Source organism: Poecilia formosa, unplaced genomic scaffold (genome assembly GCF_000485575.1).
Source record: "Poecilia formosa unplaced genomic scaffold, Poecilia_formosa-5.1.2 Scaffold93, whole genome shotgun sequence".
NCBI lineage: Eukaryota > Metazoa > Chordata > Actinopteri > Cyprinodontiformes > Poeciliidae > Poecilia > Poecilia formosa.
In genome coordinates this window covers 1085555-1113529 of record NW_006800032.1, presented here as the reverse complement: position 1 = coordinate 1113529, position 27975 = coordinate 1085555, and the positions used below count along the sequence as shown (strand labels likewise).

Here is a 27975-nt window from a genome sequence, read left to right as displayed (position 1 = left end):
TTCGCTCTGTGCCTAAGGAGCTTTCTCTGTCCTTCAGAAAAGGAACATAAGTACCAGTCAGTTCATTTGCACAGACTCTGGGAGCATACGCAGGAACAGATGTACAGCGTGTCATTTCTCTGCCCTGAGCTCTGCTGTCGCGCCGTTGGCCGGGTGCTGTTTTTACTGCTCCAAGCGACGCTTTCAGGCATTTCCATTAACTTAATGTAATGTGGCACGCTGCGCTAACATCGAGTCAGTCGTTACGAACGTGGTAAAGAAACATAAGGGAAACGAAGAGTTTCTTAAAGGAAAATGGTAAAGATGCTCTGAAGCCACGCAGCTCTACGGTTGTTCATACGAACTCATGTTTATTTTCAGCCTGTGAAACTTAAACAGAAGCAACGCAGCCTTGTGGATCCTAACATGAAGTAAGCTACAGGGATTATAGATATACTGTCACCAATAAGACGGGCTCACCCCTCCGTTCCTATGTTCTTTCACATTTTCAGTTAGACACTTAAATTTAAATTGGCCGCCATTTTTTTTTAAATGGCTGTCATTTTTGAGCCTTTTAAGACAAATATTGGTATAAAAAATGCTAAATTCATAACTTTTAATTTTTTGATACATAATATCTTCTCGACTTTGGTCCTTATACAACTTTAAAGTAATAATGTATCAGTTTGCAGGTTGAGCGACAGTCGTGGTTAGCTTTAGCCTCCAGCTAATTTCTTTGTGTTTAGCCGTTTAGCGTTAGCAGAGCTAAGATTCTTGTTGGTTAGCTGTTTCCACCACTACTAATAACAGATTATTTTAGTGCAGACATATATATTCTCCATTGCACCTATTGTGGCCAGATAGTAACATTATCAAATATGGTTCAAAATATGAATAAACATGCGTTGTTTGACTCCATCTTGAAAAACTGCGGGAACCTCATGTTCCTCTCATACCTTTGATCATTATAGTAGACAGGTGGAGCCGGGTAACGGGGCAGCCATGACTCGACTACGGTGTTAATGGCAACCTAATCCCAGCTTCATTCCTCCTCCAGCTTTGGTGAGTGAAATAATACTTTTATTGATGGGACTGGGCTGAGCGGTTGATCGGTGTTTGTCAGCTGCCAAATCTAAACACTGTTAGGAAGGGAGCGGTTGACTGGATGTGATTTACTAAGTTAGGCAGGTACAAGCATAATCTCCAGAGAGACGTCGTTATGGTCTATTAGTGGTTGTGCTGCTGGTTTTCACACATGGCTACTGTTTGGAAGAAAGCCCAGGGGAGACTCTACCTCTTCCTCAAACAAGTGGTATGTTTTTCATGCTCTGCTACATTTTAGGAGATAAAAATGGTGCTGAATGTAAAGTTCTGCTGAAAAACTGGTTCGTTTCAGACGACTTCTATTCATTATGATGGAAAAACAAAATCTGCTGTCTTCATTAAGACTAACTACAAAATAAATATGGAACAAAGTGTTTTTATTCCAGCTTATCTGGAGGAGGTCTCTTTATTTTTGCTTTTCCAAAGATTGCAGCGGAAAATTGGTTCATTTACTGCATTTACGAAACGCACTCAAAACAGCAGCTGTTACAAGCCACCAGACTGCTTGTTTATTGGTGTTCCACAGCCTCTAAGTGCAATTAACAGGCACTCACAAGGAATAAACAGCAAGTATATGTTAACATCTCAGAGCTTCAAACAACTGTTCAAGCCTGGCTATGGAGCTGACTTCTGTATTTATATCAGAAGTATGAGCTTCAAGCACAGTGAGCATTTTCCAACTGCAGAAAGCAGCAGAGCCAATGAGAAATTAAAAATCAAGAAGTTATTATGTGTGTTTGTCTTACTGGTGATGGAGGATAATGTGGATTTTACAGTAAAAAATTATGTCTAGATCTTTCAAATCCCTTGTTTTATATTAAAGTGGTACAGTGTAAAAACATTTACCCCTTCCTGATTTCTTGTTTTTGCTTTTTTTTATTTTTTTTTTTTTTTGCTCCTAGAAATGGTTGCAAATAGCATCAAGGAGAAGCGTTGCATTGCTGATGGGGGGTGTCGAAAAAAGTATGAGGTTCTTAAAGAGATAGGCCAATCTCAAGGCTTCAGATCTGGCTATGATGAAAAGTCTAATATATATCTGATATATAGAGCATTGCAATAACTATCACGGGTGTCATAGTTACTTGGTTGTGCTATAAAATTGTGCCTTGTACCTGCAAAATGCATAAGTAAATCCCTTTTAAAAGTTATGATGGAAGCATTTCAGACCACTTTAATTCATCAGGTCTCATTCTGTTTTAAGGATGCAGCTCAGCATTGCTTTAACTGAAGCAACAGAGACACTTTCAGAACAATCAGCTGTGTATGTGCTGGGCGGGTCTTAATCACACATTTTCCCTTTTAGAAGAGCTAATAGGCTAATAGGATAGACAGGTGTACTTTGCAGTGAACACAGAAGAAAAGGAAACAAAAAACAAATCTGGTTGTTTTTTTATGATGCATGTGATATTTTTTTTAGATTAGTAAGGGGTTCTTATTAGATATGTAATTGAAATTTCTTCTTGCATGCCATCGGGAAGTGTTATAAAACCAACCCTGAACGACGCCTGTGGGCTTAACCCTTTCATGCATGAATTATGATCCTTTGTGTCAGGATTTTAAGGCATAAAAAAAGGTAGGAAAAATGTTTTTTTATTTATTTTTTTTTAGGTGATCAATTGTAATTTTCTCCAAATACAAAGTTATTTGAAAAATACATCAGTAGTGTTGTTCTTTAGGGGTTATCTGATGTCACAATCTTTTAGTTTCTTACCTGCTAGAGTCGTCTACAATAGAAGAGGAGAACTGGTCGGTTGGCATGCTTTTTGTCTGTCGGCCATATTGGATTTAACAAATATAATTTCTTGCATTTGCAGCTGATGGCCAGTAGTTGATAGTGTATTTTATGATGCATTAGTGTCCACTTCAGTGGTCTGTGTGCATTTAAAACATAAAAATCCACAAGAAGCACAAGAAAATGGCTTTTAGATAGTTGTCCGCTGTGGTGGCCACTATGCATGAAAGGGTTAATAAAAAAGGAAGTTGTTTTTTTTGGCTTGTTTAAAGTTTAGCTTGAATCTGATGAAGATGCTGAGGCGTGACCTGAAACAGGCAGAATCCACCTCATTTATCTTTAAATGTTCATTATCAAAAAACTGTAAATACTTTATCACGGTGCCATATGTTAACATCAGAGGTGATTCTATTTGTTCTCTCACCTCCATATTTACACCGGCAGGTGGATGCGCTTTTCTCAACACTGTCAGACCAGATAAACCTCAACCGTACCAGAAACATTTTCAAACAGCAGTTAACGGCTGACCCAATGTAATTAAAACGCAATCACGTATAATGATCGTAATAATAATGGAGGACGATGTGGATCTTACAATAAAAGTAGTGATTCAACCTCGGTAATGACCTCAGATGAATAACCAAAGCTTGTCGAAAAGCCGGATGCCGCAGCGCATTTTTCAGGGGATTTTAATGTTTTAATGTGGAACTCAGCCTCGGCATACTGAGACGCAGCAGATCCTTTGCCAAGTCAAGCTGTTGCTCTCCATCGTAACCTCTGGTCTTTACTGAGGTAGCAGTGAGCCGAGGTGAGAGATAAAAGCCTGTTCTTTTTTTTTTTTTTTTTTTTTTTTTTTATCCCTTCCATCATCCTCCGCCCCCCTACCGTCTCCTCCTCCTCCCCCGCCATCTCTTAAGGGCTTCTTTATAAAACAGGGCTTGGGAGAAAGTCTGAGCACAAAAGCCGTGCTATCAAGTGACAGGTGCCCTTGTTGTGCCTTTAGCTCACGCTGTGAACAAGCTCCGGGCTAGCACCTTCATAAAACATGAAAGGACTTGACATGTGTCCAGAGTTCTCGAATGCAGTTTCAGGCTCGCGTCGGGCGCCTTGTGCAGACGCGGACACATGCAGGTACAACCTCATAACACGCTCGCGCAGTCACAAAGTACATGTCTGAAGAGAAAAAAAAAACACTTTAGGAGAGATTGGCATTTGAAATGTGCTGCTATGGTTGTGTTATGCTGCTATTTTTTGTTGCTGTTGTTGTGGAGGGTGAAAAGCGGCCCAGTTACTGTTGCGCAGCCGCCGCCGCCGCCGCGGAGAATCGATGAGGTGCGTGAGATTTTAACAACACAACAGACAGCTTTGTTTCTTCATGCTACCGGGTGTAAGTGCGCCTGTTTACATCCATGAGGGAGCTAATGTTACAGTTCAAGCTGTGATTGCGCTTGTCGAATAACTGTTTTGACAGACTGGCTCAATAATAATTTTTACCATGACTGATGTTGGATTTGATCTCAGTGCTTTGAAGCTGGCTCAGAAGCTCTCTGCAATAACCCTTTAAAAGCCTGACGATGGAGTCGGAAAATTCTACTCTTTAAAAATCAAACTTTACTAGATACTTTTTAAGACGATATATGTCTATAGCTATTTAAAAAGTGGCTGAGAAATTATAACAGTTCTGATAAAAATAGATTCCTTTCCAATAGGTTCAAGTCTATATGAAGATACGAATTCAGCCGCATTCGAGGGTTTTTGAGCATGAAAATCCAGGCTTGAACTAGGCCACCTTCATGGATATTCAGAGGTAAACTTGCCGATGCAGAAGGCTCAGCTTGGAGACCTCAGCCCCCATGTGGGGCTTAGTGAAAATAAAGCAACATTTCAGGTATGTGTTTGATAAGGTTATGGCATTATATAAGGCTCAAAGTTGATTAGGTTTTACATAATGCCGCCCCCTAAAAAGCAGGATTTATGCTTCCATCAGTTATGGGAAGTTGTCCAGATCCTGAAGAAGCAGCTCAGGGCCATCGCAGTACTGCCACCATGTTTCAATATTGATAGTATGTGCTTTTCTGAAAGATGGAGGATGGAACTCAATTCACATCTTCCAGAAGGTTCCACTTTAGTCCAAAGATTATTTTCCTAAAGGTCCAAGTGACCATCAGGATTTTTTTTTTTTATCAAATGTGAGACAGGCTTTTGTGGTCAGTTATAGCTTTTGTCTTGGAACTCAATCATGGTTTGATTTTGTTAACTCTGTTTCTCTCTTGCTGTCGCTTCATACACACTTCCTATATACGAAGCAAGTGAGCACTGCCTTTAAAAATACTTTCAGAGCCGTTCATTTAGCAGAACACACTTAGACGCAGAATTGAGTGATATATTGATATCGTTTCACCTAGTTCATGTTGTCAGACAGGCTCTATTTTGGTTATTTCTTGAATAAAAAAAATCAGGTCTATATGTGAGGTTAGAGACATTGAACAAAAAACCAAAGTATCTACAGCTAATTTATGGTTTAAAACTGTCTTGGTTTTGCAGAGATCTAGGTTGGTTTGGAAAACTTTAGGTTTTACTAAGGTTATCTTTGTCTTATTCTAAAATGTGTTTCATAAAACATTGGTTAGTAGGTGAATAACTTTTCACTTCACTTTAGGTTTGACATTAAGTCAACTGCTGATCTGGACTAGAAAACCCAGATTTTATCTGTTAAGTAAAGGTTAAACCAGACCAACCCTGACTTGTTACAGACATGCAGCTGGTTTATGCAGACAAAACTGTAAAGCAGATTAATTCTGCGTTGCCCTCCCATCACCCCGCTGTCAGTTTCCCCCTTAAATTATTCACTCTTGGATATTTTCCCCCTCCATCTGCCGCATATCACCGTGCAAACTTTCCGTGACCTTTCGCGATCCCCCGCGCGGTCGCTCACAAAATGAATTATTTATAGCGCCGTCACGTCAAAAGCCATTGTTTACATTATGCCGTTAAATCATCCAGCAAGGCATCAAGATGAAGCCCAAGGTTCATGTGTTGCTCCACCGCTGCTGCCATTTAGCATATGGCAGGAATCACAGTAAACGTTGCTGCGAGTGACATTCGCACCGTGTCTTAACAGCAGAACGTCTACATGCGGCAGCACAACGGCATCCACTGAACCAGCATCTTTGTTAAAACAACAGATGTTCATTACAAATGTTTTGTGCGTGGTACGCAGATTGTCTCATAAGTCATGGTGACATTTATCAGACAACACCAAACTGAGTGATTGTAGGTGGAGTCTAATTAAAACTGGAACGTCGTCAGGCTGTTCAGGAACATGACTTCACTGGGAAAGGGTTGCTTTTGATTAGAATCTGGGTTTTGTGTTTGCAGCAATTAAAAAGGAAACTGGCTGAGGTACCAACTACAGGCGGTATATCTAGGAGCTGAATAGAAGCAGATTTCTTAGCCAGAAGAACAGCCCCTCAATTCTGGAGGGATTGAGTGGAACACCTCACAGTGTATAAGTTTATATTCCAACATTTTCACATTTTGTTGCAGCCACAAACCTTCAGTGTATTTATTATATTGTAGCTTCGTGTGAAGTGGAAGGAAAACAGATGGTTTATACTATGTTTATACCAATAAAAATCTTTAAAATAGGACATTTATTTATGTTTAATGCTCTTTACTCTGGGGGGAAAAAAGTGCCACCAGAAGTCACCTAATTAATTCATCAGAATGCACTTGTGTAAATTAATCTCAGTATAAATCCAGATGTGAATGCTTTAGAGGTCTGTTAGTGAACATTCAAGAACAAACATCACAAATGTTTAATCGTATTAATCATGATAAATTGGTTATTGAAATAGTCAACCGATTTAGTTATCGATTAATTGTTGAGCACACGGACTCAAAAAAAGGTACATTTCTGAAAAACATAGTTATTAAGCTAAAACTATGGCTATTGTCTGCAAAAAATGAAATCTTGATCAAATGAGTTGAACTTTATGGCTAATGTATAGAAGCCACTGTAAAATATTGCGTCACATTTTGTTCTAAAAATGTGGCCACAACTGTCCTTTCTCGTTGTGCCCTGAATATTCTTAGCTGTAAGTAAAATCAGGTCATCACACAAGGAAACATTTTATTACTAGATTTTACACACACAATAAAAACATGAGCTCTTCCTTCTGATCAAACCCCCCACCAACATGAACACCAGTCTGGTAACTAGAAAGTGTTTCGTCCGCGGTTTGTCTTCTCAACGGCTCTGCAACCTGCCGCTGGGATTTACCGGTTCTTGCTTCGATCAGTATTCATAAGAACAAAGCAGCTCATCTGAAGGTGGTGTTCAGAGAGCAACACGAGTGGGCCCGGCGCTCTCGTCCTCCACAGAAACACGCATTCACAATTAGAATCTCGCTCTCGTCGTGGAGGCCGAGAAAACCTGCACATCAAAAGGAGACGAGACCGATCGAATTTGTTAGTCTGCAGCCGAGCTGACTCTCCTCTGTGTGAGCTTCCCCTAAACTGCACAAAAATGATAAACTAACCCAATTATCTCAAAATCATGTTTATTAAAATCTGCAGACCACTACGTTCTGTGAAGGGTTTTCTTTATGGTTGTAGATTACTGGCTTGTCCCTTGGGAGGAAGAGGAAGGGGGAAATTGCTGGATGTAGTTTACAGTAACACTCTACCATTGGCATTAAGAAAAGGTTTAATTGGCTTGTTTTAGCTGGATGTCCATGATTAAATACCAGTTTAAACCTGGAACTATAGATGAAGGATAATAACATGCAAACCTCTTCATAGTTGCTTAAGACAATTAATTTTGACTGTTTTTGCAATAATGGTAAAAATAAATCATTACCGTAAAACTTTCAAATCTTTTGGTTGCCCTGTGTTTGACTTAAGCTGGCAAACTTTTATACAACTATCAGTTTAAAGCAAAATCAAGTAACTATATAAACTCGATTAGTTTAAAAAACAGCTAACAAATATGACTTAAAAGAAATTTGACTTTGTAATTTGGCGCATTGAAATTGGGCTTCTATCTCTTTAAAAACTCCACCTTCAGGAAGTCATCACAACATTTCTCCTTTATTAACCCTTTAGCAACATTTTCACCAGTGTTGCACTGAGAAGCAGCTCCTATAACGAGCTCAGCAGATGTGCAGTTCCCCCAGGTGTTTGCTGATTGCTCCTGGCTAGTCTGAAGGAGCTGAGTAGGGGAGTCGCAGGGTGAGGCGAAAGGTTGGGACCATTAATATCTGGTGGCTTCACACACGCAGTTTGGATAAATAAAGAAAAAGTGACCCAACTGCTATTCTTGTTGATGAAAAACCAGATGATAATGTACCTGAAAACATGCAAAACCCTTTTTTATGTTTCTCATCTACAGTGAGATCCTTTTCTACATTTCATGCTTAGTTTGTTGAGCAGGAAGAGAGATGTAAATGAAACTGTTTTTGCAATTTTAATTATTTCTTTTAATCATTAAGTATCTTAAACTTGACATGTTTGACCCTCATGGGAAAAGATTTTGACGCACTCGACATCTGACTGAGTTTACCAATTAGCATTTTCTTGTTACGTTTCACTCTTGTTGCCTGTTTTAGATCAAACTTCTTCTTTCTGCACAGCTGCAGCAAAAAGTCTGAGCCGTGTTTGTGAACGGATATTAGAAATTCACTGGGCACTAATAAAAACCCATGGAAATGGTTTGTGAGGAGAACCCAGCCAGACGTAAAAGACCAGATGATTATGTTACAAACGATAAATCCCAGTGAAGTTGTTTGCTCTGGGTGATGCTTTTCACTGCAATGATTTTTGCTGTCCCAATGTTGTTTCCTGCAGAACTGCTGAATCACCCTCTACTGCAGCTGAACATGTTTCCTCATAATGAGTCCATCCTGTGAGGATGGACTCGCCTGCAGTACAGACTACACCATCACCAGTCAACACCAGAAGAGAGACGTAATAAATAAATAAATAAAAAGAAGCTACCATTCCCTAACGCCAGTTCAAAATAATAAACTTCCTCAGACAGCTAGCAGTGCCAGTGGAAGTGGAAATCGCTTGGTTATTTAAAGTTGTAAAACAAGAATACACCATTTACGCATTTCACAAGAAACAGGAATTTGTTCCGTTTTATTTCATGTTGAGGATAATTCATGTCATCACATGTGTTTCTTTCAGCTTTGCCATCCACTCTCTCCTACTCAAAGATGTAAGGGTAAACCTCTTGAAATTAAAATAGGTTTAAAGCTTTAAAATCTGTCGCTTATCCAGTCCATCGAAGTGTTTATTACACTGGAAAAGCACAGACTGTTACTGAGTATTTTTGTCAAACTAAAAGTAAAATGATCCGCTAGACGAATAGGACTTTTGTTTTGTCAACATTAAGGAGTTATTGACTTAATGCCAATAATTAAGTCAATAATCATTGACTTAATATAACAAATATTTTAGTTGCTGGAAAGTTACTTGTAAGACAGTCTTGTCTTACTTCACGTGTACTAACATATTTGCATTAGAAACTAGACAAAAACTTTGTAAGATTTTGTATTTTTGCAGCATTATGTTTTTCTTTTTCGTCTTTTTACTAGTCTGCGCTTTTTAAAAAGTGAAATTCTGCTGTGGTTATCAATACTTAATAACAATGTACTTTTAGCAACCTTAAGCGTACTTAACAACAATATTGTGAGCAGAAACATTTGCATTAATGTTGCTATGAACAATGTGAGCGCAGCCTTAGCTGACCTTACAGGGAATACAATCAGTTTTTCAAACGCAGCATCCCTTCTCCCTTTACAGATCCGTAGTATGAATTTTAAAATCACCTCTTTGTTTCTCCCCGACGACAGAAAGCCTATCGACTGGAGGAGATATTATTACGGAGCGTCAAAAAGCCAACCTCAACTAGAAACAAAATGCAACAAAAAGCATTCTGGTTTCCCTGCAGAACGTATTTTGCAGACGTTTTTGTTAGAGACACGTTCTGTACAGTTAACAACAGAGAAAACGGGCTTCAGTGCCAACGAGCCAGAGCGTACTGCTCAGTGCCTGCAGTCAGAGCGAACCATTAAACAGTCATTTCAACACGTAGCCTGAAGACATAAGCTATACACAGAAAAGCAGAGCAAATGTTCAATGTAAAAGCTTTTTTTGGATCGAGGGCTGGAAGGAAGACACACAATTAGGTTGATAATTAATATGTGATGAGTCCACTAATGATGAGCATACCCCATGCCTATTAAACCGACAAGACTTAATTAGCTTTCATAAATTCTTCACCGCTCACAGATGCTGGGTATTTATATATTAGTGTAATCTATTTTTCTGTGTAACCACAGCAAATGGAAACCGTCACGTTTAGGGGAGAGGAAGTTGTGTCAAGTTAAGTCAAAGTTTGTTTATGTAGCACTTTTTCAAGACGTACGGCAATAATTAATACATTTTTGTCTCGTTTGTCAGATTTAAAGTACATTCAAGCAGGTATTAAACATAATTTTCGACATTTCTGTTTTTAAAAATAGGTTTTTGTGTACTAATTTTAAATGTTATGTTTTTATTAACTATAATCTGAAAATCATTATAAATAAAAAAATAAAAGCTTTCAAACATCCATTTGTGTGTAATGAATCAATGAAATGTGTTTCACTAAATGATAATGTTCCTGAAATAAATGGGCTTTTCAATAATATTCTAATTTATTGATTGGATCTGCAGGTCCCAAACTGAAGTACAGTAGAAAACTCAACATACGGTCAAATAAAACGTCTCTTTTGGTATCGATCTGGTATCAAGTAAGCACAGGGCTGGTATCGCCGATACTGATACCAATACCAATACTTTTTATTATTTTAGTTTAATATGTCATCAAGCTTCTGACCGCTAGGTGTTTCTTTTATTATTTTGTTAAAATCTAGAACAGAATTACAGGCTTTGTATTTTAATAAAAATAACATTTGAACATGATAAACAGAGAGAAAACAAACTAATTTGTTTGCTTTTTTTTTTCTTCTGAATAGACGGTGCGAAAAATATATAGATCATATGAAGCAACTCAAAGCAAAAATGTTTTATAAGGTAGATGTGAGAATCTACAATACTGAAAAAAAAATAAAATTGCAAGAAGGAATCTGAAGCTAAAGTATTGATCTTTCTATGTTGGTTTCAATCTGGTACTGATTCTGATTGGTATTGATATTATGAATAGTTTTGGACCGGTCTGCCCACCTCTAACATTTGGTTTCATTTGGGTACTGTGTTGTTGGTTATTTATATTTAATAAATGACCAACAACACAGGATGTTGCATCACTCCCTGCACTTTCCCATCTACTGCCGCTCCCCTGAACACCTGCTGGCACGACGACTTTGGTCACTTTTGAGTTTTTAGCATGTCTGAAGAGGTTCATCTCAAAATGTGCACAACAAGAAACACCAACGGGTTATTTCCGACTTCCTCTCTCTCTCTCTCTCTCTCTCGCTAGTTTGGAGCCTAAACCTCATAAAACGAGTTGCACGTAAAAAGAGCAACATCACAGGGATATGAACAATGTTTTTGTTTAAGATAAACTATCTCATAAACACTTTATGCTCTTCCATTTCAATTCCACACCCCCCTGTCCATGCCACCGATTTTTACGTTTCCTCTGCACAGAACAAACAGGCCACCTCCTCTTCCCCTCCCACTTCCTCCATCCCTCCCTCCACTCTCATCCCATTTCCTGTATAGCTGCTGTAATGAATCTTTTATGACTTTATAATACATCCAATTATTCCACTCCTGTTAAAATCACAGAGCACCACCTGGAACCACTTTGGCTTTTCCTTTCTTCCAATTTGCCTACCTCATTTGCTTGCATATCCTCACAATATATGTAAATGGAAATAACCAATCTTACGGAGTCAACAGAGCAGGGAGGAATATTTCAGACTTGTGCCGCCGAGGGTGACGCTCCTCCTGTCGTCACACTTGTATACACGAAAATGCTCTCTGTCTGCTAATTCAGAGCAGCCATGTCGCGACATTAGGCGGCCACCGGAGGCTTTTTTGTTGCTCTGAGTTAGAGAAGTGCAGAGCGATGCATTGTCACTCAGGAAAGCCGAGATAGTCAAGGGATAAAACGGTCAAGCTGCCGCAAAAGGCCACGTCTGAATGTTTTTTTGTTTTTTTTTCATAAGTAATAATGTGTTTGTCTGGATATTATGCATCATTTTTTATTAGAATGATGCAGAAAACTTTTACTTTTCCTGATGGGTTGGGTAGTTCTGAAATCATTTATTTAATTTTTTTTACAGTGTATATAAATGTGGCCTAAGACAAGATTTCAGAAATGAAAAGCCTCCATGCAGTTCCCCACATTTTTCTTAAAGAGGCAGTATTATATAAAATTGACTTTTTTGAGTTATCCATCATGTTATAGAGTTATTCCCTCATCAAAAACACACTTGGAGTGTTGCTTTGATTCTTTCATGCATGGTTGAGAAATCCTTTAATCTCCCACGGCAACCAGTCAGCTGTGCAAAACGCCTGAGTGGACCGAGCCATGCCTTTAAGGACATACCTCTTCCTTTTAGCTGCAGTTTCCAAGCTTCTGCCTCACCCTGCGACTCCCCTACTCAGCTCCTTCAGACTAGCCAGCAGAAATGAGCAAACACCTTGTGAAACTGTGCGTCTGCTGAGCTCATTATAGGAGCTGCTTCTCAGTGCAGAGCTGGTAAAACGTTGCTAAAGGGTTAATAGAGGTGTGATGTTATGATGACTTCCTGAAGTCTGAGTGCTGGAGCAAATTTCTTAAAGTGACATTTATTCCCAATTTCAAGGTGTTAAAAGAAAATTGACTTTGTAATTTTAATCACATTTGATATGTTCTGCATTTTTATAGCAACTGAAGGTCACATAGTTACATTATGTGCCTGGAAAATACATAATACTGCCCCTTTAAATATAGGTTATCTTTGATGTCAAAATGAATTTGATCATCTAAAACATTTAAGTAAAAAAAAAAAACAGATGAATAATTAAGGAGGGTAATAAACTTCTACTGGAAATACTTTCTGCCCTTGTTCCTAAAAACAAATCTATTCCCTACACATCATTTTCATTACGCCGCCATAACTGCGACCCAGCTTATCGGTCATTAATCAGAGGTCTCGCCTGCAGATTTCTGTTTCCCCTGATTTGACTGAGCCGCATCACAATCGGTGGAGCTCGCCTGCAAGAGTTTTACTGCTGCAGGGTAAATTTAGACATGATCATTCCCCTGTTTAATCTGTTTCATGAGATTTTAACGCCCCCCCTGCCCTCCCCTTCCATACACACACACACCCAGGAGGACAATTCACATTCAGTTTCTGTTTGCTCTCTCTCGGTTCTTGTCGTCGCTGACACTGCTGAGGTGGATCATTGTTTCTCAATAAACCATGAGAAGTTGGGCTTGTAGCAGGAGCTGAGGGGCCTCATTAAGATGGATTGAACACAGAGATAAATCCTCATGTGCAACTGGTTCCTGTTGAGCTGTTCATTCTCTTATCATTATTGTGCAGCTTAGAAATATCCAATTAGAGATGACATATTGTGTCCCTGGAGGTAATGTGCTTTCTATGTATCGTCTCTCTCTCTCTGTCCTAAAGATGTTTAAACACATATTGGATCGATGTTGTCGTTAATAAGGCTGCCATTCAGAGTCCTGCTGTTTCCACTTTTTGTCACATTGCAATCCAACAATGAGGTTTTTTTTCTATACAGTTTACAGCAATGCATATATGACGGTTTCATTATTATTTTTCTTTTCCCGACAAAAACGGGAAAACACAGTTTATAGTTTTGAAAGATGGTGGGGCAGCATCATGCTGAGGAGATTTATTTCTCAAGAACAAACTGGGATACTCAAATTAACAAAACAACCAAAAAAAAAACAAACAAAAAAAACTTGTAGTTGGATTTGTAGTAAAAACAAATATTTATAAACACCACTGATTACAGTGATAATGTGAAAAAGCTCGGAAAAAGCTCAAGGAGTTCCCAATCATGTTCACTGAAAAACCAAATACATACCTTTCCACATTTCTCAGTGTTACCTTCATTTTAAAATATTATGTTAAATATATTTTTAAAGAGGGATTTAAATATGGAACCCAGACAAACTAGAAAGGAAGGAAGTGATTGAGGAAAGTAAGGGCATAACAAAGGCACAAAGGAAGAAACAAATAAAGGAACAATAACTTTTGCACAGAATACAGGCTAGAAATACAGACATTTTTCTTACGCCAACTTATTTTTTATCCTTAAAAACAGAAAGTCTTAGAACTCCATGAATACTTTAATAATGCGGCGTCATATTTCCAACCCTTCTGGTCCACAGAGGCTGTGCAGTCCGCCTCTAGCATCCCGGCTTGTTTGATTAGTTCTCTGTAGCTGCATCCAGATTTGGAAACAAGCCTGACTGATTCTTGGCGCAGGTGGGAATAGAGCTGGAGGTCACCGGGAATCATTTGTCGGCATGTCCGCTGGACTGATTATCCATCAGATTAGAAAACGCCCCAGTCTGGTGGCTGGACCAGACACATCAACAACGGCACTCAGCATCTCCATGTGTCCTCATTCTACCAGCTGGAACCAAAGAAAGAAACACTGAGCCACTTCAGAGTGTGTTCACCGTACAGCCATGTACCACTATATGTTATTCCATCTGTCAGTTATTCAGATGTCGTATTTCTATATACAGTCCTTCACGATTTGGCTTCATCAAACACAACTGCCAGAGCAATTAGCAGGGGAGATTGTAAAATACCATTCGCAAAAGTTCTTTTAGTCAGTTATCATTTTTTTATTCAGGTTTCAGATGTTTTCATGTCTTGAATAATTTTTAATTGAACAAATGGTTTTTACATAGTTTTTTTTCCTACGAATGTTTGAAACCTACCAATTCCAATTTTGGCCGATACCAATTTGGTTGACAATTATAGGAAGAAAGTCGCTGAGTCGGCAACAGCAGGGTGACTATTGTTAACTCCAAAATGTGCAGGCATGACCTGGTTGGGCCAGTCAGTGAGTCAAAACGCTCTCATGGTGAAGCAGAAGAGGACCGCTGTTGATTTGTAGGCCTTTGCAAAAGCAGATAAGGTTGTCTTCACGTGTAAGTGTCAGCCGATTGGCAATCTTTTAAGATTTTGGAAATCGGTGCATATAAATCAGTTGGCCAATAAATCGGTCCACCCCTCATTTTTATTTCTGTTATAAATGTTTGCTGTAAATTACACTACTTTTCGCCATGCAATGAAATCTGTCATAAATCATAGGTTGTTTATGTTATGCATATTAATTTACAGATGAAAATTTGCCTCTCTGGCCTAACATAACTTGAATATATGATGTATTCATGGTAATTACCATGCATTGTTCGCTTTATAAAATAAAAAAAAATTCCATTCTCTCCTCCGTCTTTGTTCCGTCGACGCTTTCAGAACATCCGTTAACCCAACGGTCTTCAGTTCTGGTTCTTGCGCTGCAGGAAAAAATAAATAAATAAAAAATTCCCCTCGCGTTCCGTAATTGCAAGACTCTCCGCTGACCCTGTCGCTCACAATTACGAAACCAATGTATCTGCTAATTTCCAAACCTCAGTCCTATCAGCGTCAGTTTAAGTGAGAAATTGTGACAAACTCAGGGATGGCTCGCCTCGGCGGCGGCGGCTTCGGCGGCCTTCGTTTCACCTTCCTCCTGTGGAAAAACCGACACCTGGAGCTCCCTGTGAAGGACTAATCAAGTCCTTCATGCTCTGACTCAGCCACATGATAAGTGGCGAAGCTGCAGGAGTCTCAAAGTGAAAGCTCTGCTCACATGAGAGGATCATCAGCTAAGTCTGCGGCCGTCCTGTCGGGGATGACAGAAGATGCAATTACAGAGCATCTGCAGCACAAAGCGGCCGCAGCCAAAATAGCTAATAGAAAGACATCATCCGTCCTCGGGCCTTTGGTCAATATTATAATGCCAAAACAGAGAATGGAACTAGGTGAACAGAGAAACTGCACTGATTAATGCATTGATGTAGTTTTTTTTAAAAATCTAATTTTCATTGTTCAACTTTAATTTCTTTCTTCTTTGTTCTTAAAGAAAGTAGAACAATAAGGCTTTTAGTGCTTTGTGCTGCTGCCTCTACTTCAATCATTCATATTGTACTTTATAAAAACACACATCCTTTTGTAGATTTTATGATTCTAAAACCCCATAATTACACTGTCTGTTCAAAAATTACATAATTCTGATTTTTTTTAAATGCTGCTATCCTACAAGGCAGGAAATTCAGCAAACATGGACCTCAAATCTGAAACAAACTTCCATAAAACTGCAAAATAGCAGAACCACCAAGTTCCTTTAGATCAAGACTAAAAGCCCACCTGTTCAAATAAACTCCCCGGATGAGATGCTTTGTTTGTCAGAGCAAACTCCCTCGATCAGCTCCTTCAGACTAGCTGGCAGCAATTAGCAATGAGCTACTTCTGAGTGAAACACTAGTGAAAACATTGTCAAAGAGGGAATAGTGGAGTGATGTGATGACTTCCTGAAGGTGGAGTTACAGAGAGAGCAAGAGTTTCTTAAAGAGACAGAGGCCAAATTTCAAAGCGCCGAATTTCTTGTAAGTCATAATTGATACATTTACTTGGCTGTGCTCTAAAATGATCCTATGTGGCTGGAAAACGCACAATACTGCTCCTTTCACAGACCTAAATGTGTCACGCTGCAGATTTCTCCATCTGATATCTAGTATTGTTTCAAGCGCTTTCCACTGAATTATTTCCTCCGTTCTCTTCTGCCAAGGACTCTATAGATTTAAAAATCCACCTCGGTGTGCTCTCATTTCCCCTTGGGATCGTTTTTCATCCCACAGGACATTCTCCCACTCCCCGGTTTTATGTTCCCGTTCCTGCTTTCCCTCTCACTCGAGTGCTCTTCGGATCGTTTTCCTCGTAGGAGGTTTTGGATAGTCGGGGTGCGGGCGGGGCGTTGAGAAGCGGAAGCACACACTGGAGATGAGCTTAGCAGCTCTCTAATTGCCATTGAACCAACAGTCGGTAATTAATTGGACTCTTCCTCCCTCTGGGGGCGAGGAGGGATGTGATGGCTGGTCGGATGTGTGTTGTTGTGGCTACCTTCGCCTCTGTCATCAATATTACCGCCACATCATCTCCCCTGATGAATGCTTCATTAGCTCCTATTACGCCGCCATTGCGCCTCCCTCGTCCGCACGCCAGGAGCGGTGGCCAGGGGAGGAAGTGGATTTCCTGCTTCCAGCAATCACTCACTCAGGATTTTATTTTTATTTTTTTCACTTGTTCATTCATTGACTTCTAATACTCTGTGTTACTAGTTTGTTTTTGGACTGGGTTGCAGAGTAATTTGTCTTGATCTGTTTTAGCGAAATCATTTAGTAGAAGGTGAAAATCTTGTTTTTGTAGGAGGGTGATTGGGAATGTCAAGAAAACAAAGAGGAATCTGATGGCAGCTGTACAGTGTGAGAAAGTTATCAAGGACGTTTTGTCACTGTGGGGGGGGAAGCGAATAAAGATTCTTGGCTCCATTCATTCTGGACTCAGTTGTTCTGACACATATTAATTAACGGAAAAGCAACATTTTACATGGTCCTCTTCTTTTCTCTTCTGTTTTTCTTCCACGGAGTAAATCCGCCTTGGAAACATAGGAAGTAATATCACCAGGTACAGCTTTGCAAAAGTATGCATACCTCTTGAATCTTTTCCCATTTTTTTTACTCGCTGAGCTTCAGTGAACTTCATTCGGATTCGGATTCTTAGGATATTTGTGGACAAACCAGAAATGGAGAATATAGGTGAACAAAATGTAATACTTTTGGGGTTTTGGAGTGTTTGTGGTGTTTCCTTTTTTTTTTTCCCCTCAGCGTAATTCAAAGTAAATTCAAAACTTAGAACATCAGAAAACATAGTAGAACCCCATTATTAAATATAACAACATTTATTTGTCACCATTTGTGAAACCAGTAACAAACATTACATTTTGTTAAATGCCATCATTGAAGTCATCAAAACACATCAAATATGTTGGTCAGTCTAACAGTTATTATGGTCCAAAGACAAATCTAAACAGGTGTTTTTTTCAGCCTCGATATGAAGGAACTCAAGAGTTTCAGCTGATTGGTCCAAAGACCTTCACAAACAAATCAGATCGAAACGTGAAAACATTCAAGGGTCATGAATACTTTTGTGAGTGAATACATTGTGACTATTATCAGCGAAGGATCCCCCTCCCACACACACACACACACACACACACACACAGGCACAACAAAGAGACATTCAATCCCCTTCAAAGCCACTTATCTCTGTAATTGACTGGGAGGGGGGCGCGGGTTGGGAGATTGTCCGGACGGCGGCAGATGGAGGAATTCATGGCAGACTCTGCCATTCATACTCCACTGCTCTCCCTGGCAGCTTAAGCCGCGTCGCCATGACATCTGTATGACACGTTAAATACGTGATGTCAGCCACGGCTCAGACGATCCGTCTTCCCGGTGGGGAAGGACAGAGACGCGGACTACGTGTGCGCGTCACGCACGTACTCCTGTTGCCATGCTGTTGGAAACAGGCTGTCAAAGTACCATCTTCCTAACGTTTCACCCTGAAAATAGATATGCTTGCAGCACGCCCCCCGCCCCCCTGTTGCTCCCGTGGGATGTTAAACAGAGGCAATAAATTAAGCCTGGCACACTTTCCTCCATCCTGGGATGCAGATTGGGGCGCGGCTAATTAGCTGGTATTGAAAAGTTGGAGTGCTGTTGGCGTGAGAAGTCTGCAGCGTTGACCTCTATTAATATTGGCTTTGTAATTAAAGGGATTGTGACTCTGTAGTCCACTTCAGTGTTTTACAAAGTGGGGGCCACCAGAGGACTCTAAGGGGGCCTCAGAAAACTGGAGAGAATGATTCAGTTTTAAAAACTTTTTTAAATATGCATATATACTGTATATATATATGAGATCTAATCTGTTTTTCAGTTGTTATTCTAAAATATATAAATAATTCATTGAACTGTTATTTCATGCCATGCTCCTCTTTCTGATTGGCTGCCAGTCAAATTTATCAAGCTGCTTTGCACCTCAAGCTAATGTAGCAAGAGCGAAATGGACACATTTTTGACAAGGAAAAGCCCAAAGGAACCATCCTGCTGCAATAATAATTATGAAATATTGAGTAAAAGTGAAGAGAAGCAGTCTAAACGCTGATGTTTCTTTACATATTTAGTAGCATTGTATGTAGGTTAGCAAACGGGGTCCTTAGCCTGAAGCTAAGGCTGTCTGAAGGGCCATAGTGTAGAAATGGTCTGTTTCACTGCATTGTTGCACACATCCAGTTAGCGCCGCTAGAAAAATGCATCACGTCAACACACAGATGATAGCGCCTTTTGTTTCTGTCAGAAGCCGATGCAAACGATGCAAGCTGCAAAAAATTATTGGCCGTTGTAATTTAAAACACGGCATCGTTGCTCATTCTTCATTTCAGACACAAGAGCAACGCCGAACAGCTACACAGGAGGAGAAGCCTTTGAGGAAACAAAATGTTAGAATTAAAATGTCAGCAGCAAATGTCAAATCTAGTCTGGTCAGCAGAAAAAGGCCAGCACTCTGTGAGATGGTGGTGAGAATTAGAGCTCTCAGATGAGACGCATTGGCCATTTGGAGGATAAAATGTGTTTTTTACAGAAAGGCTAAAGCAGCTCAAACTGAACCCGTGAACACTGTCCATCAATAATCTTAACAAGGGATTTCAGATCAAAAATGAGGACATGGATATGACTTTAGATTTAACTCTGCATTTGACAAAGTGGACCACTTTGTTTGAAGCCATGAGAAGCACTATACAGAATAACTCATGTAATTCTTGCCTTCTATACCTGGATTTCTGCAATGGACTTTATGTAGAGGTACTGCTGCCTGTCTTTAGAACGTACAAAACACACCAGCTCCTCTTGTAACTTGCACAAAAATTTTGCAAGTTAAATGTTTCTTTCTTTTTTTTTTTTTTTCCATGCCTCACATGCCAACAATATTCTCTGATTAATACAGAAGAACAGTTATCTGTGAGCGACAGGTATACTGAGCAAACGTTTGGTTGAGGGCTTGGCATGGGTTTGTGGAGCTTGTTAGAATTAAGAGATGCAAATGTGATTGTAAGTGGGTTGCTTTGAATTAATGAGCAGAATCATTTGCGCTAATTAACAAGAGATTCTTATCAGAGCGTGGAAACCTGCCACACTGCCAGAAACGGCTTCTACACAAGCGCACCGCGGGGAACAGACTCTTGGTTTCTTCGGCTATTAATTTCCGAAATATTGGCAGGGAATTTGCAAAATCTTGTAATTATCTGCATTTGGTTGCCACTCCCCGATAAGCACATGTCTAGTGTGTGTTTTATGGCAACATTTTAATTGCACAGTTTCAAATCGGAACAGAAAATCTGCTGGCTAAGAGGATGATGCTCAGATCAATGGGCACTGTGTACATAACTGAAAGCACGAGTTTAGACAAACTAAACACCCACAAGGCTAAGTTAGAAAAAGGATCAACGGGCAGAGATGGCATGAAACAGAGAGGCAGCTTAGTTGGAAAAACCTGCTGATAGAACAACTGTTGACATGCGTTCTACATTTCTGCTCTTTGTGGAAAAGTGGCAAGAGGAAAGTCTACCTTTAGCAGAGGCATGGAAGCCGGTCAGAACCGACGGGAAGATGGATGGAACCAAAGTTCAGTCCCAAGTTCTCTAGACTCTTAGCTGATTCGGACCTGAAGTAAGGCTGCATTCACTTGATTAATCCACTTTAATCAAGCTGTAGTTCGTTTGCCTTGACAGTCTGGTTCACTTAGGGAGGTGTGAATGCGCAATCGAAGTCTGATCTGGATCAAAGCAAGCTAACTCTGGTCTGCCCTAAACACCTCGGTCTTGTTTCGGTTGAAGTGAGCTCTGGTGTGGTTCGAATCCAGATGTGATTACCAAGTGGACCACTCCAAAAGCAGAAAGCGGAAAATAACCCCGGGCATTCTGGGTAAATGCAACCAAAACAAACGTGTGTCTAGCACTAGTGGGGGAAAATTGTTTTTTTGGTCAAGACAAAAGAAATTCTACAAGTCTGACGTCATTCCATTCACGTTTACATTTTGAGAAGAAGGAAGTTCTCACTCATGTCTTCTGAGGTTTTTGATGTTTTCTTCAGCAGTTCTTAACACAGCGCCACCGCAGGTGAGGGAGGGATGGGGACAGGGGCGCAGGCTTTTCATAGGGTTTGATTTGTGCAGTGTGAAAATGTAACAAATGGTGCAATTTTGGTCCCCAATCAATCCGAGTCTACCGGACTAGCAGGTGTGAAAACACCCTTATTTTCATTTAGTGGTGTTTTCCTTAGGATCCATTTATTAGCAGAAATAAACTTACCGGATAAGCTCAGAAGCAAGACTTCTTAAGATTTTAAAGTAGTCATTTATGTCTTTCGCAATAATCAGTGAAAAAGTCTTTACTCGCCATACACCGATGTGTCGTCTTCACACGTTTTCACTGGTGTTTTGACAATTTGATTTTGGTGATAAACTACATGTCCATGTATTCCAACCTCAAAAAAAAATTAATTATGGTCCTCAATCTACCAGGAGTTTTTTTTTTTTTGGCTAACTTGCAAAAAAAAATAAATAAAAAAGATATAAAAGAAAGAAAAAAGGAAAAGGACACCACTGAAAGCCGGATTAAAACAAGCATCTTGTGAATATCTTGAAACTGGGGCAGAGCTTCGCCTTCCAAAAAGTATTCTCCAAAAGACTTAAACTTTTATTTGCAACAAAAGCAGCTCTGTAGAATCTCACTGTGAAGACCTGGCCTCACTTTTCAGATGTTTATTTGTAGAAATGTAGAACACCATGTATCATTTTCTTTCCACTAAACAATTATACTTTTTTTTTCACTGACCTCTTTTAACGGTCACATGAACTCTGTAAAATCCATTAAATTTGGTGGCTGTGATTTGACAAAACCACATGTGAATACATTTGTTCACAAGATAAGTCATTAGGCAACATGTTGCTCCATCATCCTCCTACCACTTCCTGTCGTCTTCGCTCTGTCTTTTCTGCCAGTAGTAATGCCTGGCTGTTGATAGCATGACTAATTTTAATACACCCGAAAACCCGCCTTGTCTTTTTGTCAGAAAAACATGAGTTTTTTTTCTTCTTCTTCTTTTTTTTTTTTCTTCAAATTTAGCGTTTCCATTAAGCAAATTTGTTTTTATATTTCTAATTTGTCCAATTACGGTCAATCGAGACGCGGCTAAAGACGCTAACATAACTCCTAGAGGAGACTTTTTCACATCGACTGGGCGTGTGTGTGTGAGAACAGTGGAAAATTGTTCCCGTGTTTATAGAGAAGGATGGAGGTAGAAGGAGATGTGCTGGGAAAAGGCCAGCGCAAGGAACTAACTAGGAAATAAACGAAGTAATTCAATCATATCCAGACATCTCTGTTTAAAGCCTGAATCTACTCTGACATTCAAACTAAAAGCAGTTGAATCTCCTCTGCCGTTCTTTTCCCCCCTCGCCTCCTACATTACACTATCCATGCTGTCAAAAATGATTTAGTGCTTCTCGGCCTGGCTTTGTTCTTTACCTGCCAACAATATCCAAAAAGGTTATTTCATTTCCTGATTCCGTTCCCAGTCAAGATCTTCATTCTTCCCGCCACACACACACACACACACAGGCTGGACGCTAACGCTAAAACACTGTTTAAACCATTTCCGATTTGAACTTAGTGAAATACTGCGTTTTTCAGACTCTGCGGATTAGCAGCAAATAGAGGAAGCCATGTTTAAACAGTGGCTAATCCGTTAATTGAATGCAGATTTATTCAAGCCCCGCGCTCGGACTGGATTTAACGTCCTCTGCTGGGAACAGGGAGGGATATTGCCTGACAGTGTGGGTCAGACTCGACTGCTGCAGATTGAAAATTGATTCTCCTCCGGTTTTTTTTTGTTTTTTTTTTTTAAGAGAAGCTACTGTCATTTATGTGCCGTATTAATTCCTACCCTCGCTGTGCTGCGATGCCGGGGATTAACCTCTCATGGCTCCGATCTCGGCGCGTTAACACACCTACCTGACTGAACTGTTAAAATGACCTTCTGTATCGCTTTGGTTGCGCAAATGAATGTCATATTCAGGCAATCAAATAGTCCGTCGGTCGATTATACAAGGTTTCCATCAGTGCTACAGTCCGAGTTCACACCAGTCATTCCCAGCGGCCGGAGGCAGAGGGAGGTGCAGGCATTACTCCGTCACACCGTGAAGCGCTGTTATTACTCTGCCGCAACTCACGTATATTTATGATGATGGCCGACACGCCGGAGGGAACGGCAGCACTGTGCTGCGTGTTTTATGTGCAACAGCGTCTAGAGGAGAATCATACTCTGGGTGAGTATATGTGGAAACCCTCAGTTTGTGTGTGTAGGTGTTAGTGGGACGCAGATGGCACCACTCGGAAATTACGATTACGATCATCTGTTTAGACTCTGACCGATGAGGCAGAGACACTCGAAACTAGCTACCTTTCCATTAACCATGGAATTATGGGAATTGAAATAAATAATAATAATAATTTTAAAAAAAACGTTGCTTAGTTTCGAATAAACTCTAGTTTTTCGATAAAAGGTTTTCCGCTCGGATAAGGTGGGGTTTTTTTTTTAGTCGTGTCGACATAGGCGTATTTTGCAAAACCTGCAAAGGAATTTATTTATTTATTTAATTGCATCACACGAGTCACGTGATCAACAGGCGGATGTTACTGGCGAAAACCACGAAGAAGACTGAAGCTGATGGTACAGCTGCAGGAACATCCCATGTAAACACACAGCATGTAGAGAATAAAAGAATAAATGTAACGTCATAGAGCATAGTGGGAAAATAGCTGTAAAAACGGGATACTTTTTTTATGATTACTAAAGAGCACAGCAGTGTGACGATCGCCTTCGTCCTAAAAGGAGGTTTTCCAAAACAAAAACAAAAAAAGAAAAAGAAAGAAAATAAAAATGTCATGATTCATTTCAGCAACATTCAGAAAGCAATGGAGGTCCCAGAGTGAATCCAAGCAAGGTGGGAATTATTGTTTTTATTTATGTGGGATGCAAAGATTTTGCTAAACTTGCATGAGGGTTTTCCAATCTCTAGCACAGGGGAAGACATAAAACCCTGTCTGATGGAGCTGTTCACTGCCAACCCCAGTGGTTCTGCCCCAGAGTCTCCTCCTGGCAGTCTGACTCCCAGCTAACAGTCAGGCCAAAAACTCCAGGCTTTCACAGGGACAAGAAGTGCTCCTTCTCCTAACAGAGAGCACGACCGATCAGATTACCGATTGTCGCTTTCCGACTGTACGCGCAGAACCGACCCGACCCGACGCCGACATAAATGCGGAGGCAGTCTCTCTTTGAAATAAACGCATCAACCAAATTTGATGATTCTGCAGTTTGCACAAAGCTCTGAACCCTGCAGACAGTGAGACTATTATACAGTATATCAACAGCTGTAAAATCGATCCACTCTGTCTCTGCTGGAAGATATTGAATTTACAAGCCTCACTTACAAAATAACCACTGTGAGAAAGACACGAGGTAAAACCAGAGAGAGAGACAAAAAAAAACATCAATCCATTGTCTTTAGAAGACGGAAACGACGAGAATCACAAAGAATCTGCGCATCAGCATGTCTTGGCTTATTTCCCTGCTCGGGACCGGATAATTTCCCCATCTAAATATGTCAGAAGTCCATTAGGACATTCCCAGCTCCTCTGAAGTGTCAGTATATTAATCAAGTATTTTAATTTGCCCGTGTCCCCACGTTGCTCTTTTCCTGCTTATGAGGCCCATTAACCTTTGTTTGTGTACAGTTTGCAACCCACCGCATTAATATGCGGCGCAGATTGCCGGCCAGGCTAACAACACAAGCGTGATGATTAAAATCGTCCCCGCCATCCCGAAATGCACGTGGGAATGCCAAAGTCATTAGAAGCGCTAATATTCTATCATTTCCTCCAGATAATCAAACTGAATAATGGAGTAGTGGTAAGCGCCGCGGGCTGTACTCTTATTAATCAGCTTCCGAGGGCAAGGCTGTGTTTGCTTGCATGCGTGCAGCTCTGCTCAGACGCCGTGAAAACTATTGCCGCTCAGGACGGGTTATCCGAACGAAACGCCGACTGCTTTCAGCTGCTTTAATGTCGCCGAGATGTGTCGGAGGAAATATATATGGCGTCGAGCAAAACCGAAATGAACTTTTGCCTCAGCATGTCTTTTTTTTTTTCTTTCTCCATTTACATTTTAGTGAGTTGTTTCCTGTGGTTTTTTTTCGCCCCTGCTAAGAAGTGTAGTGTTTTGTTTATTCCTTCCTGTTTTGCTTTGCATCATTTATTCATTCATCCCTACATTAATACAAGAATGAGTCTAGATTAAATTGCAGCTTTGAAGCCTGTTGTTTTCCTCTCTCGGCTCTAATAGATGAGTAAAACGTGTTACCACAGGTCTGAAGTCTCAATGATTAGCAGCTAAAATAGTCTTGATGTTTGCTTCACACCATCTAAAAGTCTTATTTAGTAATGAGTGGAGTGGGCAGCAGCTGCCTGACTGTTTCTCTTCCTCTTTTTTTTTTTTTTTTTTTTTTACACATTTCACACGACAGCTTGCTGAAAGGGAATATTCCTTAGCAGATTAATTGTGGTTCACATTAGCAAGTTGTCAAATTTTCAAGTTAACACAATAACGTCGAAGCCAACTGTTGAAAATTGTTGCTTGCTTTTTACGTGACTGACAGACCGATACTTGTTGACTGTTAGCTGCAGAGAGTGAGTTTTAAAGTCTTTTTGTCGCACATAAGCATGTCTAATTCTCAACATCATTTGCTCTACAACAAATGTGCGACAGCTTTTGCCCTCGAACAATTGGATTTTATCAAACAACTTGAGTCAGGAAGGAAGAGAAAAAGGTTAAGATGATTTGCCGGGGGTGCTGTGAGTAGAGATGTGATTTGACATTTACACGTGCAATGTAAATAAAACTGAAATTTTTATATATTTCTGTTGTAGATGGAAGTTGATCTCCTACAAGTTTTTCTTCTTCCTTCATCCCTAATCTATGGGGAGCCGTTAGCAAAGTTACACAGTCAAAAGAAGGAACAGCAATAATCTGGATGATTTAGCCTGTCATAAAAGAACAAAGTCATGCTTTCATCGTGTAATTCAATCAAATGTCACAGTCTCAAACTAAATGTTTAATTAGCCAACTAAATATTAAGTTCACAAACAGAAAAGCTCCAGACAAAAATATTTAGCCAGAGGCTCAATATTTAGCTAGCTAGCTAAATATTGTAGACTGAGACTAAGTATTTAGTTAGCAACCAAGCTAATTATGTAGTTTACAAACTAAGTAGCTCCAAACTAAATATTTAGTTAGCAAGCTACATTTATAGATTGAGGCTAAATATTTAGTTAGCTAAATATTTAGTTCAGAAAATATGTTTTTGTGTTTATATAGAGGTTCACAAAACTCACTTTTTATTTTGATTCTCTACTTGTCATACTAGCTAGGTATTTACCTTCCAGCTAAATATTTAGTTTAGAGCTAAATTTGTAGTTTGGAAGCTAAATGTTTAGCTTCAAATAAAGTATTTATTTTGTAATTTAAATATTTAGCTTGGAGCTACATATTAAGGTTGTAACTACTTAGCAAGCTAATTAAACAATTATTTTTGTTTGAAACTGCAACGTTTTTAAATGGAGAAGTAACCTGTTGAAAATGACTGAAAAATTAAATCCCATTATTTTCCTCTCATGACAGGCTAAATAACCCAATTTACTGCTGTGTAGTTTTGACTGTGTAACTTCACAAACTCCACTCACGCTACACTCTCCAGTTCTGCTCAGTCATCTTTACCAGGAGACGTCGGCAGCTTGAATTCTGTTTCAAAACCAGCATTCGCATCAATCCCTGCTGTTGTAAACCAACACAATGACGCTGCTGTGGCTGAGATGTTTTGTGGCTTTCTAACAGGAGCAAACCCTCCTTTGTATGTCAGCCAGTTCCTCTCTTACAGGATGTTCCTCTGTTACACAGAAAAAGCAAAGAGTCCTACTTGAATACAATAGAGTGGTTTTTGAAGAATTGAGCTTTTAAGGTGAAAATACAACCATGTCAATGAATAAGGTCTCCTACATTCACATTTCCAGTCTTTGTGTATACCCACCACTGCATCTCTCTCCGTCTCTTTTTCTCTCTACGACTTTATCTCTTCTCAGCCCTGTTCTTTGTCAGCTCAGGGAGAATTTAGCGGTGATGTGTAAGAGAATGAGAAACATGAGAACAGACAGCATCAGGACTTTTAAGATCCAAGAACCTGTCAGATCCTCTGAGGTAGGGGAGCTGTCAAAATGAAAATTCAGCCTCAGTTTATGAAGCTGGAGTGAACTGCTTTTTATGATATTCTATCTCCTTCTTCTTTTTTTGTAGGACACAACAGCACCCATTAAAGCAACTCGAGGCTTTTAGGTGCAACAGAAGGTGATTCAACCCAACCTTTGCGTTTACCAAACGGTCGGAGATGCCTTCAGGAAATTCATGAAGTAAAACTTTGTGGAACCCCCTCTGTCTGGTATGATTTACCGCGTCGAAGCCTCGTAATCACACAGAAGGTGGAACTTAGTGGGACCTGCACTTAATCTGATAAGAAGGTAATCCATTTCTACCAATATCAAAGATCTGGATGCTGCAGTCTGCGGAGGGAAAACAGGAGTGTGGATAAAAGCCTTTTCGAATCTCCAGTCCCATTTTCTTTATCCTTTTAGATTATGCGGGTTGTTAAAAAAAAAAAGGATGTGCTTTGTGTGTCTGGGATGTCTTGTCAATGCATAAGTGGAGGATTATGTCTCATAAGTCATGGTGCTGCAGGATTTTTTTTCTGGGTTCTTTATCCATGCTAATAGCCTCAGAGGAAGCGGGAACGGGCCTAGGAGAGAGAGGGAGAGAACTGCCTCAACACGACAACTTCCAGCTCAGACATGAAGCGAAAAACATTCGAGAGTGGCGAAATAAAGAGTTAAAAGATAAATGACAG

General features: G+C 39.9%; 1 long non-coding RNA gene across 1 annotated transcript; it reads left to right on the top strand.

Annotated features, from left to right (window-relative positions):
* LOC103142100 (uncharacterized) lies at positions 1-27504 on the top strand. The gene is made up of 4 exons (XR_476652.2): positions 1-297; positions 951-1041; positions 27161-27275; positions 27372-27504. It is a non-coding gene; the product is annotated as an uncharacterized LOC103142100 (long non-coding RNA).
* Positions 27505-27975: the final 471 nt, after the last annotated feature.